This window comes from Lampetra fluviatilis, unplaced genomic scaffold (assembly GCF_964198595.1).
Source record: "Lampetra fluviatilis unplaced genomic scaffold, kcLamFluv1.1 SCAFFOLD_165, whole genome shotgun sequence".
Taxonomy (NCBI): domain Eukaryota; kingdom Metazoa; phylum Chordata; class Hyperoartia; order Petromyzontiformes; family Petromyzontidae; genus Lampetra; species Lampetra fluviatilis.
Genome location: NW_027620527.1, coordinates 928 through 15,000, shown reverse-complemented (window position 1 = coordinate 15,000; position 14,073 = coordinate 928).

Below are 14,073 nucleotides of genomic sequence, written 5' to 3'. Positions count from 1 at the left end.
CACCGTCTTCCGGAAGACTTCTACCGTCTTCCGGAAGAACCTCCACCGTCTTCCGGAAGAACCTCCACCGTCTTCCGGAAGACCTCTACCGTCTTCAGGTTCTACGTTGTGATCTTCCGGAAGATGTCCACCGTAATCTTCCGGAAGATACGGCAGACGTCTTCCGGAAGATACGGCAGACGTCTTCCGGAAGATACGGCAGACATCTTCCGGAAGATACGGCAGACGTCTTCCGGAAGATACGGCAGGAGTCTTCCGGAAGATACGGCAGACGTCTTCCGGAAGATACGGCAGACATCTTCCGGAAGATACGGCAGACGTCTTCCGGAAGATACGGCAGACGTCTTCCGGAAGATACGGAAGAACTCTTCCGGAAGATACGGCAGACGTCTTTCGGAAGATACGGCAGACGTCTTCCGGAAGATACGGTAGACGTCTTCCGGAAGATACGGCAGACGTCTTCCGGAAGATACGGAAGACGTCTTCCGGAAGGTACGGTAGACCTCTTCCGGAAGATATGGCAGACGTCTTCCGGAAGATATGGAAGACCTCTTCCGGAAGATACGGCAGACGTCTTCCGGAAGATACGGCAGACGTCTTCCGGAAGATACGGCAGACGTCTTCCGGAAGATACGGCAGACATCTTCCGGAAGATACGGCAGACGTCTTCCGGAAGATACGGCAGACGTCTTCCGGAAGATACGGCAGACGTCTTCCGGAAGATACGGAAGACGTCTTCCGGAAGATACGGCAGACGTCTTCCGGAAGATACGGCAGACGTCTTCCGGAAGATACGGAAGACCTCTTCCGGAAGATACGGCAGACGTCTTCCGGAAGATACGGAAGACCTCTTCCGGAAGATACGGCAGACGTCTTCCGGAAGATACGGCAGACGTCTTCCGGAAGATACGGCAGACGTCTTCCGGAAGATACGGCAGACGTCTTCTGGAAGATACGGCAGACGTCTTCCGGAAGTTACGGAAGACGTCTTCCGGAAGATACGGTAGACGTCTTCCGGAAGATACGGCAGACGTCTTCCGGAAGATACGGAAGACCTCTTCCGGAAGATACGGCAGACGTCTTCCGGAAGATACGGAAGACCTCTTCCGGAAGATACGGCAGACGTCTTCCGGAAGCTACGGCAGACGTCTTCCGGAAGATACGGAAGACGTCTTCCGGAAGATACGGCAGACGTCTTCCGGAAGATACGGAAGACCTCTTCCGGAAGATACGGCAGACGTCTTCCGGAAGATACGGCAGACGTCTTCCGGAAGATACGGCAGACGTCTTCCGGAAGATACGGAAGACCTCTTCCGGAAGATACGGCAGACGTCTTCCGGAAGCTACGGCAGACGTCTTCCGGAAGATACGGAAGACGTCTTCCGGAAGATACGGCAGACATCTTCCGGAAGATACGGCAGACGTCTTCCGGAAGATACGGCAGGAGTCTTCCGGAAGATACGGCAGACGTCTTCCGGAAGATACGGCAGACATCTTCCGGAAGATACGGCAGACGTCTTCCGGAAGATACGGCAGACGTCTTCCGGAAGATACGGAAGAACTCTTCCGGAAGATACGGCAGACGTCTTTCGGAAGATACGGCAGACGTCTTCCGGAAGATACGGTAGACGTCTTCCGGAAGATACGGCAGACGTCTTCCGGAAGATACGGAAGACGTCTTCCGGAAGGTACGGTAGACCTCTTCCGGAAGATATGGCAGACGTCTTCCGGAAGATATGGAAGACCTCTTCCGGAAGATACGGCAGACGTCTTCCGGAAGATACGGAAGGCCTCTTCCGGAAGATACGGCAGACGTCTTCCGGAAGATACGGCAGACGTCTTCTGGAAGATACGGCAGACGTCTTCCGGAAGATACGGAAGGCCTCTTCCGGAAGATACGGCAGACGTCTTCCGGAAGATACGGCAGACGTCTTCTGGAAGATACGGCAGACGTCTTCCGGAAGTTACGGAAGACGTCTTCCGGAAGATACGGTAGACGTCTTCCGGAAGATACGGCAGACGTCTTCCGGAAGATACGGAAGACCTCTTCCGGAAGATACGGCAGACGTCTTCCGGAAGATACGGAAGACCTCTTCCGGAAGATACGGCAGACGTCTTCCGGAAGCTACGGCAGACGTCTTCCGGAAGATACGGAAGACGTCTTCCGGAAGATACGGCAGACGTCTTCCGGAAGATACGGAAGACCTCTTCCGGAAGATACGGCAGACGTCTTCCGGAAGATACGGCAGACGTCTTCCGGAAGATACGGCAGACGTCTTCCGGAAGATACGGAAGACCTCTTCCGGAAGATACGGCAGACGTCTTCCGGAAGCTACGGCAGACGTCTTCCGGAAGATACGGAAGACGTCTTCCGGAAGATACGGCAGACATCTTCCGGAAGATACGGCAGACGTCTTCCGGAAGATACGGCAGGAGTCTTCCGGAAGATACGGCAGACGTCTTCCGGAAGATACGGCAGACATCTTCCGGAAGATACGGCAGACGTCTTCCGGAAGATACGGCAGACGTCTTCCGGAAGATACGGAAGAACTCTTCCGGAAGATACGGCAGACGTCTTTCGGAAGATACGGCAGACGTCTTCCGGAAGATACGGTAGACGTCTTCCGGAAGATACGGCAGACGTCTTCCGGAAGATACGGAAGACGTCTTCCGGAAGGTACGGTAGACCTCTTCCGGAAGATATGGCAGACGTCTTCCGGAAGATATGGAAGACCTCTTCCGGAAGATACGGCAGACGTCTTCCGGAAGATACGGAAGGCCTCTTCCGGAAGATACGGCAGACGTCTTCCGGAAGATACGGCAGACGTCTTCCGGAAGATACGGCAGACGTCTTCCGGAAGATACGGCAGACGTCTTCCGGAAGATACGGCAGACGTCTTCCGGAAGATACGGAAGACGTCTTCCGGAAGATACGGTAGACGTCTTCCGGAAGATACGGCAGACGTCTTCCGGAAGATACGGAAGACCTCTTCCGGAAGATACGGCAGACGTCTTCCGGAAGATACGGAAGACCTCTTCCGGAAGATACGGCAGACGTCTTCCGGAAGATACGGCAGACATCTTCCGGAAGATACGGCAGACGTCTTCCGGAAGATACGGCAGACGTCTTCCGGAAGATACGGCAGACGTCTTCCGGAAGATACGGAAGACGTCTTCCGGAAGATACGGCAGACGTCTTCCGGAAGATACGGCAGACGTCTTCCGGAAGATACGGAAGACCTCTTCCGGAAGATACGGCAGACGTCTTCCGGAAGATACGGAAGACCTCTTCCGGAAGATACGGCAGACGTCTTCCGGAAGATACGGCAGACGTCTTCCGGAAGATACGGCAGACGTCTTCCGGAAGATACGGCAGACGTCTTCTGGAAGATACGGCAGACGTCTTCCGGAAGTTACGGAAGACGTCTTCCGGAAGATACGGTAGACGTCTTCCGGAAGATACGGCAGACGTCTTCCGGAAGATACGGAAGACCTCTTCCGGAAGATACGGCAGACGTCTTCCGGAAGATACGGAAGACCTCTTCCGGAAGATACGGCAGACGTCTTCCGGAAGCTACGGCAGACGTCTTCCGGAAGATACGGAAGACGTCTTCCGGAAGATACGGCAGACGTCTTCCGGAAGATACGGAAGACCTCTTCCGGAAGATACGGCAGACGTCTTCCGGAAGATACGGCAGACGTCTTCCGGAAGATACGGCAGACGTCTTCCGGAAGATACGGAAGACCTCTTCCGGAAGATACGGCAGACGTCTTCCGGAAGCTACGGCAGACGTCTTCCGGAAGATACGGAAGACGTCTTCCGGAAGATACGGCAGACATCTTCCGGAAGATACGGCAGACGTCTTCCGGAAGATACGGCAGACATCTTTCGGAAGATACGGCAGACGTCTTCCGGAAGATACGGCAGACGTCTTCCGGAAGATACGGCAGACGTCTTCCGGAAGATACGGAAGACCTCTTCCGGAAGATACGGCAGACGTCTTCCGGAAGATACGGAAGACCTCTTCCGGAAGATACGGCAGACGTCTTCCGGAAGATACGGCAGACGTCTTCCGGAAGATACGGCAGACGTCTTCCGGAAGATACGGCAGACGTCTTCCGGAAGATACGGCAGACGTCTTCCGGAAGATACGGAAGACGTCTTCCGGAAGATACGGTAGACGTCTTCCGGAAGATACGGCAGACGTCTTCCGGAAGATACGGAAGACCTCTTCCGGAAGATACGGCAGACGTCTTCCGGAAGATACGGAAGACCTCTTCCGGAAGATACGGCAGACGTCTTCCGGAAGATACGGCAGACGTCTTCCGGAAGATACGGAAGACGTCTTCCGGAAGATACGGCAGACGTCTTCCGGAAGATACGGAAGACCTCTTCCGGAAGATACGGCAGACGTCTTCCGGAAGATACGGCAGACGTCTTCCGGAAGATACGGAAGACGTCTTCCGGAAGATACGGTAGACGTCTTCCGGAAGATACGGCAGACGTCTTCCGGAAGATACGGCAGACGTCTTCCGGAAGATACGGAAGACGTCTTCCGGAAGATACGGAAGACGTCTTCCGGAAGATACGGAAGACCTCTTCCGGAAGATACGGCAGACGTCTTCCGGAAGATACGGAAGACCTCTTCCGGAAGATACGGTAGACGTCTTCCGGAAGCTACGGCAGACGTCTTCCGGAAGATACGGAAGACGTCTTCCGGAAGATACGGCAGACGTCTTCCGGAAGATACGGAAGACCTCTTCCGGAAGATACGGCAGACGTCTTCCGGAAGATACGGCAGACGTCTTCCGGAAGATACGGCAGACATCTTTCGGAAGATACGGCAGACGTCTTCCGGAAGATACGGCAGACGTCTTCCGGAAGATACGGAAGACCTCTTCCGGAAGATACGGCAGACGTCTTCCGGAAGATACGGAAGACCTCTTCCGGAAGATACGGAAGACGTCTTCCGGAAGATACGGCAGACGTCTTCCGGAAGATACGGTAGACGTCTTCCGGAAGATGCGGCAGACGTCTTCCGGAAGATACGGCAGACGTCTTCCGGAAGATGCAGCAGACGTCTTCCGGAAGATACGGCAGACGTCTTCCGGAAGATACGGCAGACATCTTTCGGAAGATACGGCAGACGTCTTCCGGAAGAAACGGTAGACGTCTTCCGGAAGATACGGCAGACGTCTTCCGGAAGATACGGCAGACGTCTTCCGGAAGATACGGCAGACGTCTTCCGGAAGATACGGCAGACGTCTTCCGGAAGATACGGCAGACGTCTTCCGGAAGATGCAGCAGACGTCTTCCGGAAGATACGGCAGACGTCTTCCGGAAGATACGGCAGACGTCTTCCGGAAGATACGGCAGACGTCTTTCGGAAGATACGGCAGACATCTTTCGGAAGATACGGCAGACGTCTTCCGGAAGATACGGCAGACGTCTTCCGGAAGATACGGCAGACGTCTTCCGGAAGATACGGCAGACATCTTTCGGAAGATACGGCAGACGTCTTCCGGAAGATACGGCAGACGTCTTCCGGAAGATACGGAAGACGTCTTCCCGAAGTGACGTCATACGCCTTTTGGCGTCCTCTGGGGCCGTTAATAAATGACGTCACGCACCTGGGGGGGGGGGGTCAGACATTTGTGACGATGTGTGACGAGGGAAGGGTTGAGAATTTGACGTCACATCAAAATGCTCAACTTTAAATGAATGACGTCACGCGATGATTTTGGACGATTTTTGATCCCCCCCCTCTTCGTCACACAAAGCTCTGCCCCCCCCAAAAAAATATAAAACTCGCTTCAAATCGCTTTAAACTATTGTCATTGCAGTGCGTGTTTAATGTGGCGCTGCACTCTGATGTTGTAGGAGAAAACATTTGTTAAAACGTCTATTTAGTTAAGTAGAACGTGTCGTCTATATTCACTTAAAGTTGCTCATTTTGATGTGACGTCACATTTCTTAAACCCCGCCCCCTCCCCTCGTCACACATCGTCACAAATGTCTGACCCCCACCCCTCCCCCCTAGGTGCGTGACGTCATTTATGGACGGTCCCTAATGCAGACGGGATTCCTTGCACTCTTAGGTCTTTTCGGTAAAGGCGCGTTGGTAAAAATAAATGAAATAAAAATTATAATTGAAATAAATAATGTAAATATATAATATGAATAAAATAATATTGAACATTTCTATTATGTTTATTATTTATTTAAAGTAAAATCGCGTAGGTAAAAATAAATAAGAAATGAAAATAAATAATTGAAATAAATAATGGAAATAAAAGAAATAAATTTTGAAATAAAACAATATTTTTTATTCTTGTCATGTTTATTATTTATTTAAAGTAAAGTCGCGTAGGTTAAAATAAATTAAAATATATAATTGAAATAAATAATGAAAAGAAAATAAATAAAAATTGAAATAAAACATATTTATTATTTCTACCATTTTATTATTTATTTAAAGTAAAGTCGCGTAGGTAGACATCCTTGCAGTCACGAAAGCTTCAAATCTAGAAGTATGAATCCAGGCAGGCGCATCTTACAGATGACAAGTCGATGGTCAGAGGGCAGATCAGCTCCACGGTAGGTCCTGGTGTCAAGGACATGGGCTCGCATCCGCTGGTCCGTCACTACGTAGTCCAGCAGATGTTCTTGCTTGGACCCGGCATGCATCCATGATGTTGTGTGGATGCGCCGATGCCGGAAGAGCGTGTTGGTAATCACAAGCCCATGGGCTGCACAAAAATCTAGCAGCCTCCTGCCGTTGTTATTGAGCTGATCTGGCCCATGCCTTCCAATCACTCCAGACCAGGTGCCAGCATCATGACCAACTCGGGCATTGAAGTCACCCAACAAGATGACTCTGTCCCGAGGGGCCACTTTAGCCAGCACCTGTGACAGGAGGTCATAGAAGGCATCTGACTCATCGGCCTTGCCTGCATCCCTCCACGGATGTTCGCCTTCGGTGGGGGCATAAGTAACCACGACCACCACACATACACGACTCTATACACTATACAACAACAACAACAACAACCGCCATTCGCCACTAAGTGGCGGTGACGTCACCACGACGCTTGTGCCAGGCCATGTGCACCTTGAGGCCACGTGAAGTGTCGAACGCCCGCTGGCAGGAGGTCACGGGGCAGACCCAGCAGGTGCCACGGGGCGACTGACTGAGATGACTGGCTATACACTACTCTATACACATACACTACCTTATACACTACTCTATACACATACACTACCTTATACACTACTCTATACACATACACTACCTTATACACTACTCTATACACATACACTACCTTATACACTACTCTATACACATACACTACCTTATACACTACTCTACATACCTTCACCTTTGACCAACACGTGGTGAGGGGGTGCACTAACTGAGAGCACGACTGGTGGTTAAATCACTTTCGTTTATTAAACTGGAATCGGTTTTAATATCAAGCTAAGAAGCAATACACGTATAAGATATAAGCGGGTTACAGCATAAAATGCATTTGATGGTGGTGGTGATGGTGGTGGTGATGGTGGTGGTGATGGTGGTGGTGATGGTGGTGGTGGTGATGGTGGTGATGATGATGGTGATAGTGGTGGTGATGGTGGTGGTGATGATAGTGGTGGGGAAAATGGTGGTGGTGATAGTGGTGGTGGTGATGGTGGTGATGGTGATAGTGGTGGTGGTGATGGTGGTGATAATGATAGTGGTGGTGGTGATGGTGGTGATGGTGATAGTGGTGGTGGTGATGGTGGTGATGGTGATAGTGGTGGGGGTGGTGATGATAGTAGTGGGGATAGTGGTGGTGGTGATGATGATGGTGGTGGTGATGATAGTGGTGATGATAGTGGTGGTGATGATGATGGTAGTGATGATGGTGGTGATGGTGGTGATGATAGTGGTGGTGGTGTGATGGTGATGATGATGATGAGTCTATGAGTCTCTATCTAAGTCTATAGTTCTTGCTTTGTGTGGTGAGTCTGTGGGTCTCTGTGTGGTGAGTCTATGGGTCTCTGTGTGGCGAGTCTGTGGGTCTCTGTGTGGTGAGTCTGTGGGCCTCTGTGTGGTGAGTCTGTGGGTCTCTGTGTGGTGAGTCTGTGGGTCTCTGTGTGGTGAGTCTGTGGGTCTCTGTGTGGTGAGTCTGTGGGTCTCTGTGTGGTGAGTCTGTGGGTCTCTGTGTGGTGAGTCTGTGGGTCTCTGTGTGGTGAGTCTGTGGGTCTCTGTGTGGTGAGTCTGTGGGTCTCTGTGTGGCGAGTCTGTGGGTCTCTGTGTGGTGAGTCTGTGGGTCTCTGTGTGGTGAGTCTGTGGGTCTCTGTGTGGTGAGTCTGTGGGTCACTGTGTGGTGAGTCTGTGGGTCTCTGTGTGGTGAGTCTGTGGGTCTCTGTGTGGTGAGTCTGTGGGTCTCTGTGTGGTGAGTCTGTGGGTCTCTGTGTGGTGAGTCTGTGGGTCACTGTGTGGTGAGTCTGTGGGTCTCTGTGTGGTGAGTCTGTGGGTCACTGTGTGGTGAGTCTGTGGGTCTCTGTGTGGTGAGTCTGTGGGTCACTGTGTGGTGAGTCTGTGGGTCTCTGTGTGGTGAGTCTGTGGGTCACTGTGTGGTGAGTCTGTGGGTCTCTGTGTGGCGAGTCTGTGGGTCTCTGTGTGGTGAGTCTGTGGGTCTCTGTGTGGTGAGTCTGTGGGTCTCTGTGTGGTGAGTCTGTGGGTCTCTGTGTGGTGAGTCTGTGGGTCTCTGTGTGGTGAGTCTGTGGGTCTCTGTGTGGTGAGTCTGTGGGTCTCTGTGTGGTGAGTCTGTGGGTCTCTGTGTGGTGAGTCTGTGGGTCTCTGTGTGGTGAGTGAGTGAGTGTGGTGAGTGTGAGTGGTGAGTGAGTGAGCGAGCGAGCGAGCGAGCGGGTGAGTGAGTGGTGAGTGTGAGTGGTGAGTGAGCGAGCGAGCGGGTGAGTGAGTGGTGAGTGAGTGGTGAGTGAGTGTGGTGAGCATCTCCTAGGTGAGCGCCTGTCCAGCCTGCTTGGCTTGCGCCGCGTCTGCGCTGAGCGGTGGTGAGTGAGTGGTGAGTGAGTGAGTGTGAGTGGTGAGTGAGTGAGTGAGCGAGCGAGCGGGTGAGTGAGTGGTGAGTGAGTGGTGAGTGAGTGTGGTGAGCATCTCCTAGGTGAGCGCCTGTCCAGCCTGCTTGGCTTGCGCCGCGTCTGCGCTGAGCGGTGGTGAGTGAGTGGTGAGTGAGTGAGTGTGAGTGGTGAGTGAGTGAGTGAGCGAGCGAGCGGGTGAGTGAGTGGTGAGTGAGTGGTGAGTGAGTGTGGTGAGCATCTCCTAGGTGAGCGCCTGTCCAGCCTGCTTGGCTTGCGCCGCGTCTGCGCTGAGCGGTGGTGAGTGAGTGGTGAGTGAGTGAGTGTGAGTGGTGAGTGAGTGAGTGAGTGAGCGAGCGAGCGGGTGAGTGAGTGGTGAGTGAGTGGTGAGTGAGTGTGGTGAGCATCTCCTAGGTGAGCGCCTGTCCAGCCTGCTTGGCTTGCGCCGCGTCTGCGCTGAGCGGTGGTGAGTGAGTGGTGAGTGAGTGAGTGTGAGTGGTGAGTGAGTGAGTGAGTGAGCGAGCGAGCGGGTGAGTGAGTGGTGAGTGAGTGGTGAGTGAGTGGTGAGTGAGTGTGGTGAGCATCTCCTAGGTGAGCGCCTGTCCAGCCTGCTTGGCTTGCGCCGCGTCTGCGCTGAGCGGTGGTGCCGGGCGGACGCACTTCTCCAGCACGGCCACGAATATCGCCAGCGCCGCTCCAGCGAGCAGCAGGTAGAACAGGGAGGACAGGGCGGAGAGACTCAGCGGCTGAGGGCCTTCCTAGAGAGACACGGAGACACAGAGACACACAGAGACAGAGACACACAGAGAGAGACTCAGAGACACACAGAGAGACACAGAGAGAGAGAGAGCCGCTCCAGCGAGCAGCAAGTAGAACAGGGAGGACAGGGCGGAGAGACTCAGCGGCTGAGGGCCTTCCTAGAGACACACGGAGACACAGAGACACACAGAGACAGAGACACACAGAGAGACACAGAGAGAGAGACTCAGAGACACACAGAGAGAGACAGAGAGACACAGAGAGAGACAGAGAGACACAGAGACGCTCCAGCGAGCAGCAGGTAGAACAAGGAGGACAGGGCGGAGAGGGTGAGAGGCTGGGGACCTTCCTAGAGAGACACGGAGACACAGAGACACACAGAGACAGAGACACAGAGAGACAGAGAGACACAGACAGAGAGACACAGAGACACAGAGAGACGCTCCAGCGAGCAGCAGGTAGAACAAGGAGGACAGGGCGGAGAGACTCAGTGGCTGAGGGCCTTCCTAGAGACACACGGAGACACACAGAGACAGACACACACAGAGAGACACAGAGACACACACAGAGACACTCACACACAGAGACACTCACCTGAGTAGTCATCACGTGACCACACTCGCCCTTGTCGTACCACCACAGAGACACACAGAGAGAGACACACAGAGACACAGACACAGAGACACACACAGAGACACTCACCTGAGTAGTCATCACGTGACCACACTCGCCCTTGTCGTACCACCACAGAGACACACAGAGAGAGACACACAGAGACACAGACACAGAGACACACACAGAGACACTCACCTGAGTAGTCATCACGTGACCACACTCGCCCTTGTCGTACCACCACAGAGACACACAGAGAGAGACACACAGAGACACAGACACAGAGACACACACAGAGACACTCACCTGAGTAGTCATCACGTGACCACACTCGCCCTTGTCGTACCACCACAGAGACACACAGAGAGAGACACACAGAGACACAGACACAGAGACACACACAGAGACACTCACCTGAGTAGTCATCACGTGACCACACTCGCCCTTGTCGTACCACCACAGAGACACACAGAGAGAGACACACAGAGACACAGACACAGAGACACACACAGAGACACTCACCTGAGTAGTCATCACGTGACCACACTCGCCCTTGTCGTACCACCACAGAGACACACAGAGAGAGACACACAGAGACACAGACACAGAGACACACACAGAGACACTCACCTGAGTAGTCATCACGTGACCACACTCGCCCTTGTCGTACCACCACAGAGACACACAGAGAGAGACACACAGAGACACAGACACAGAGACACACACAGAGACACTCACCTGAGTAGTCATCACGTGACCACACTCGCCCTTGTCGTACCACCACAGAGACACACAGAGAGAGACACACAGAGACACAGACACAGAGACACACACAGAGACACTCACCTGAGTAGTCATCACGTGACCACACTCGCCCTTGTCGTACCACCACAGAGACACACAGAGAGAGACACACAGAGACACAGACACAGAGACACACACAGAGACACTCACCTGAGTAGTCATCACGTGACCACACTCGCCCTTGTCGTACCACCACAGAGACACACAGAGAGAGACACACAGAGACACAGACACAGAGACACACACAGAGACACTCACCTGAGTAGTCATCACGTGACCACACTCGCCCTTGTCGTACCACCACAGAGACACACAGAGAGAGACACACAGAGACACAGACACAGAGACACACACAGAGACACTCACCTGAGTAGTCATCACGTGACCACACTCGCCCTTGTCGTACCACCACAGAGACACACAGAGAGAGACACACAGAGACACAGACACAGAGACACACACAGAGACACTCACCTGAGTAGTCATCACGTGACCACACTCGCCCTTGTCGTACCACCACAGAGACACACAGAGAGAGACACACAGAGACACAGACACAGAGACACACACAGAGACACTCACCTGAGTAGTCATCACGTGACCACACTCGCCCTTGTCGTACCACCACAGAGACACACAGACACAGAGACACAGACACACAAGAGACACACAGACACAGAGACACTCACCTGAGTAGACATCACGTGACCACACTCGCCCTTGTCGTACCACCACTTCTGCTTGATCTGCTGCAGCACTCCCCCCTCGTTCAGCTTCAGGATGGCGAGATCCAGGGCGCTCCTAGAGACGAGATCGTGCCAGGTCAGAGCGAAGGCCCACAAGACGAAGGCCCACAAGACGAAGGTCCCACAAGACTCCGCCCTCGTTCAGCCTCAGGATGGCGAGATCCAGGGCGCTCCTAGAGACGAGATCGTGCCAGGTCAGAGCGAAGGCCCACAAGACGAAGGCCCACAAGACGAAGGTCCCACAAGACTCCGCCCTCGTTCAGCCTCAGGATGGCGAGATCCAGGGCGCTCCTGGAGACGAGGGGTGAGGGAGGGGTGAGGGAGGTCAGGACGAAGGCCCACAGGACGAAGGCCCACAAGCAGCGTGGAGCCTCGAACGAACTGCAGGGGCAAGTGCTGTGGTCAGTAGCAGCAGCTGTAGCAGCAGCAGCAGCAGCAGCGCCAATGAAGGCTACGGGCACTGTGGCACACGCAGAGGGGGTGGGTGGCCAGGACCCCCATCACCACCATCACCATCGCCATCGCCCCCATCACCACCATCATCACCATTACCACCATCGTCACCATCATCATCACCATCATCATCACCATCACCACCATCATCACCACCATCACCACCATCGTCACCATCGCCACCATCACCGCCATCATCGCCATCACCACCACCATCACCGTCACCATCATCACCATCATCATCACCACCACCATCATCACCATCGCCACCACCACCATCGCCACCATCACCACCACCATCACCACCACCATCATCACTATCGCCACCACCACCATCATCACCACCACCACCATCACCATTGCCACCACCATCGCCCTCATCACCACCACCATCACCCATCTTTCCTCCCCTCCCTCACCCCACGTCTCTCTCACCGCCCCTCCCTCACCACTCCTTCACCACTCCCTCACCCCTCCCTCACCACTCCCTCACCCCTCCCTCACCACTCCCTCACCCCTCCCTCACCACTCCCTCACCCCTCCCTCACCACTCCCACCCCTCCCTCACCACTCCCTCACCCCTCCCTCACCACTCCCTCACCCCTCCCTCACCACTCCCTCACCACTCCATCACCAGTCCCTCACCACTCCCCTCACCCCCTCCCTCACCACTCCCTCACCCCTCCCTCACCACTCCCTCACCCCTCCCTCACCACTCCCTCACCACTCCCCTCACCCCTCCCTCACCACTCCCTCACCCCTCCCTCACTCCTCCCTCACCACTCCCTCACCACTCCCTCACCCCTCCCTCACCACTCCCTCACCACTCCCTCACCCCTCCCTCACCACTCCCCTCACCACTCCCTCACCCCTCCCTCACCACTCCCTCACCACTCCCTCACCACCCACCCCTCCCTCACCCCTCCCTCACCACCCTCCTCACCCCTCCCTCACCACCCTCACCCCTCCCACACCACTCCCTCACCCCTCCCTCACCCCACCCTCACCCCTCCCTCACCACTCCCTCACCACTCCCTCACCACCACCCTCACCCCTCCCTCACCACTCCCTCACCCCACCCTCACCCTCCCACACCCCTCACCACTCCCTCACCACTCCCTCACCCCTCCCTCACCCTCCCTCACCACTCCCTCACCCCTCCCTCACCACTCCCTCACCCCTCCCTCACCACTCCCTCACCCCTCCCTCACCACTCCCTCACCCCTCCCTCACCACTCCCTCACCCCTCCCTCACCACTCCCTCACCCCTCCCTCACCACTCCCTCACCCCTCCCTCACCACCCTCACCCCTCCCTCACCCCTCCCTCACCACTCCCTCACCCTCCCTCACCACTCCCTCACCCCTCCCTCACCACTCCCTCACCCTCCCTCACCCCTCCCTCACCACTCCCTCACCACTCCCTCACCCCTCCCTCACCCCTCCCTCACCCCTCCCTCACCCCTCCCTCACCCCTCCCTCACCACTCCCTCACCACTCCCTCACCCCTCCCTCACCCCTCCCTCACCCCTCCCTCACCCCTCCCTCACCCCTCCCTCACCCCTCCCTCACCACTCCCTCACCCCTCCCTCACCCCTCCCTCACCACTCCCTCAC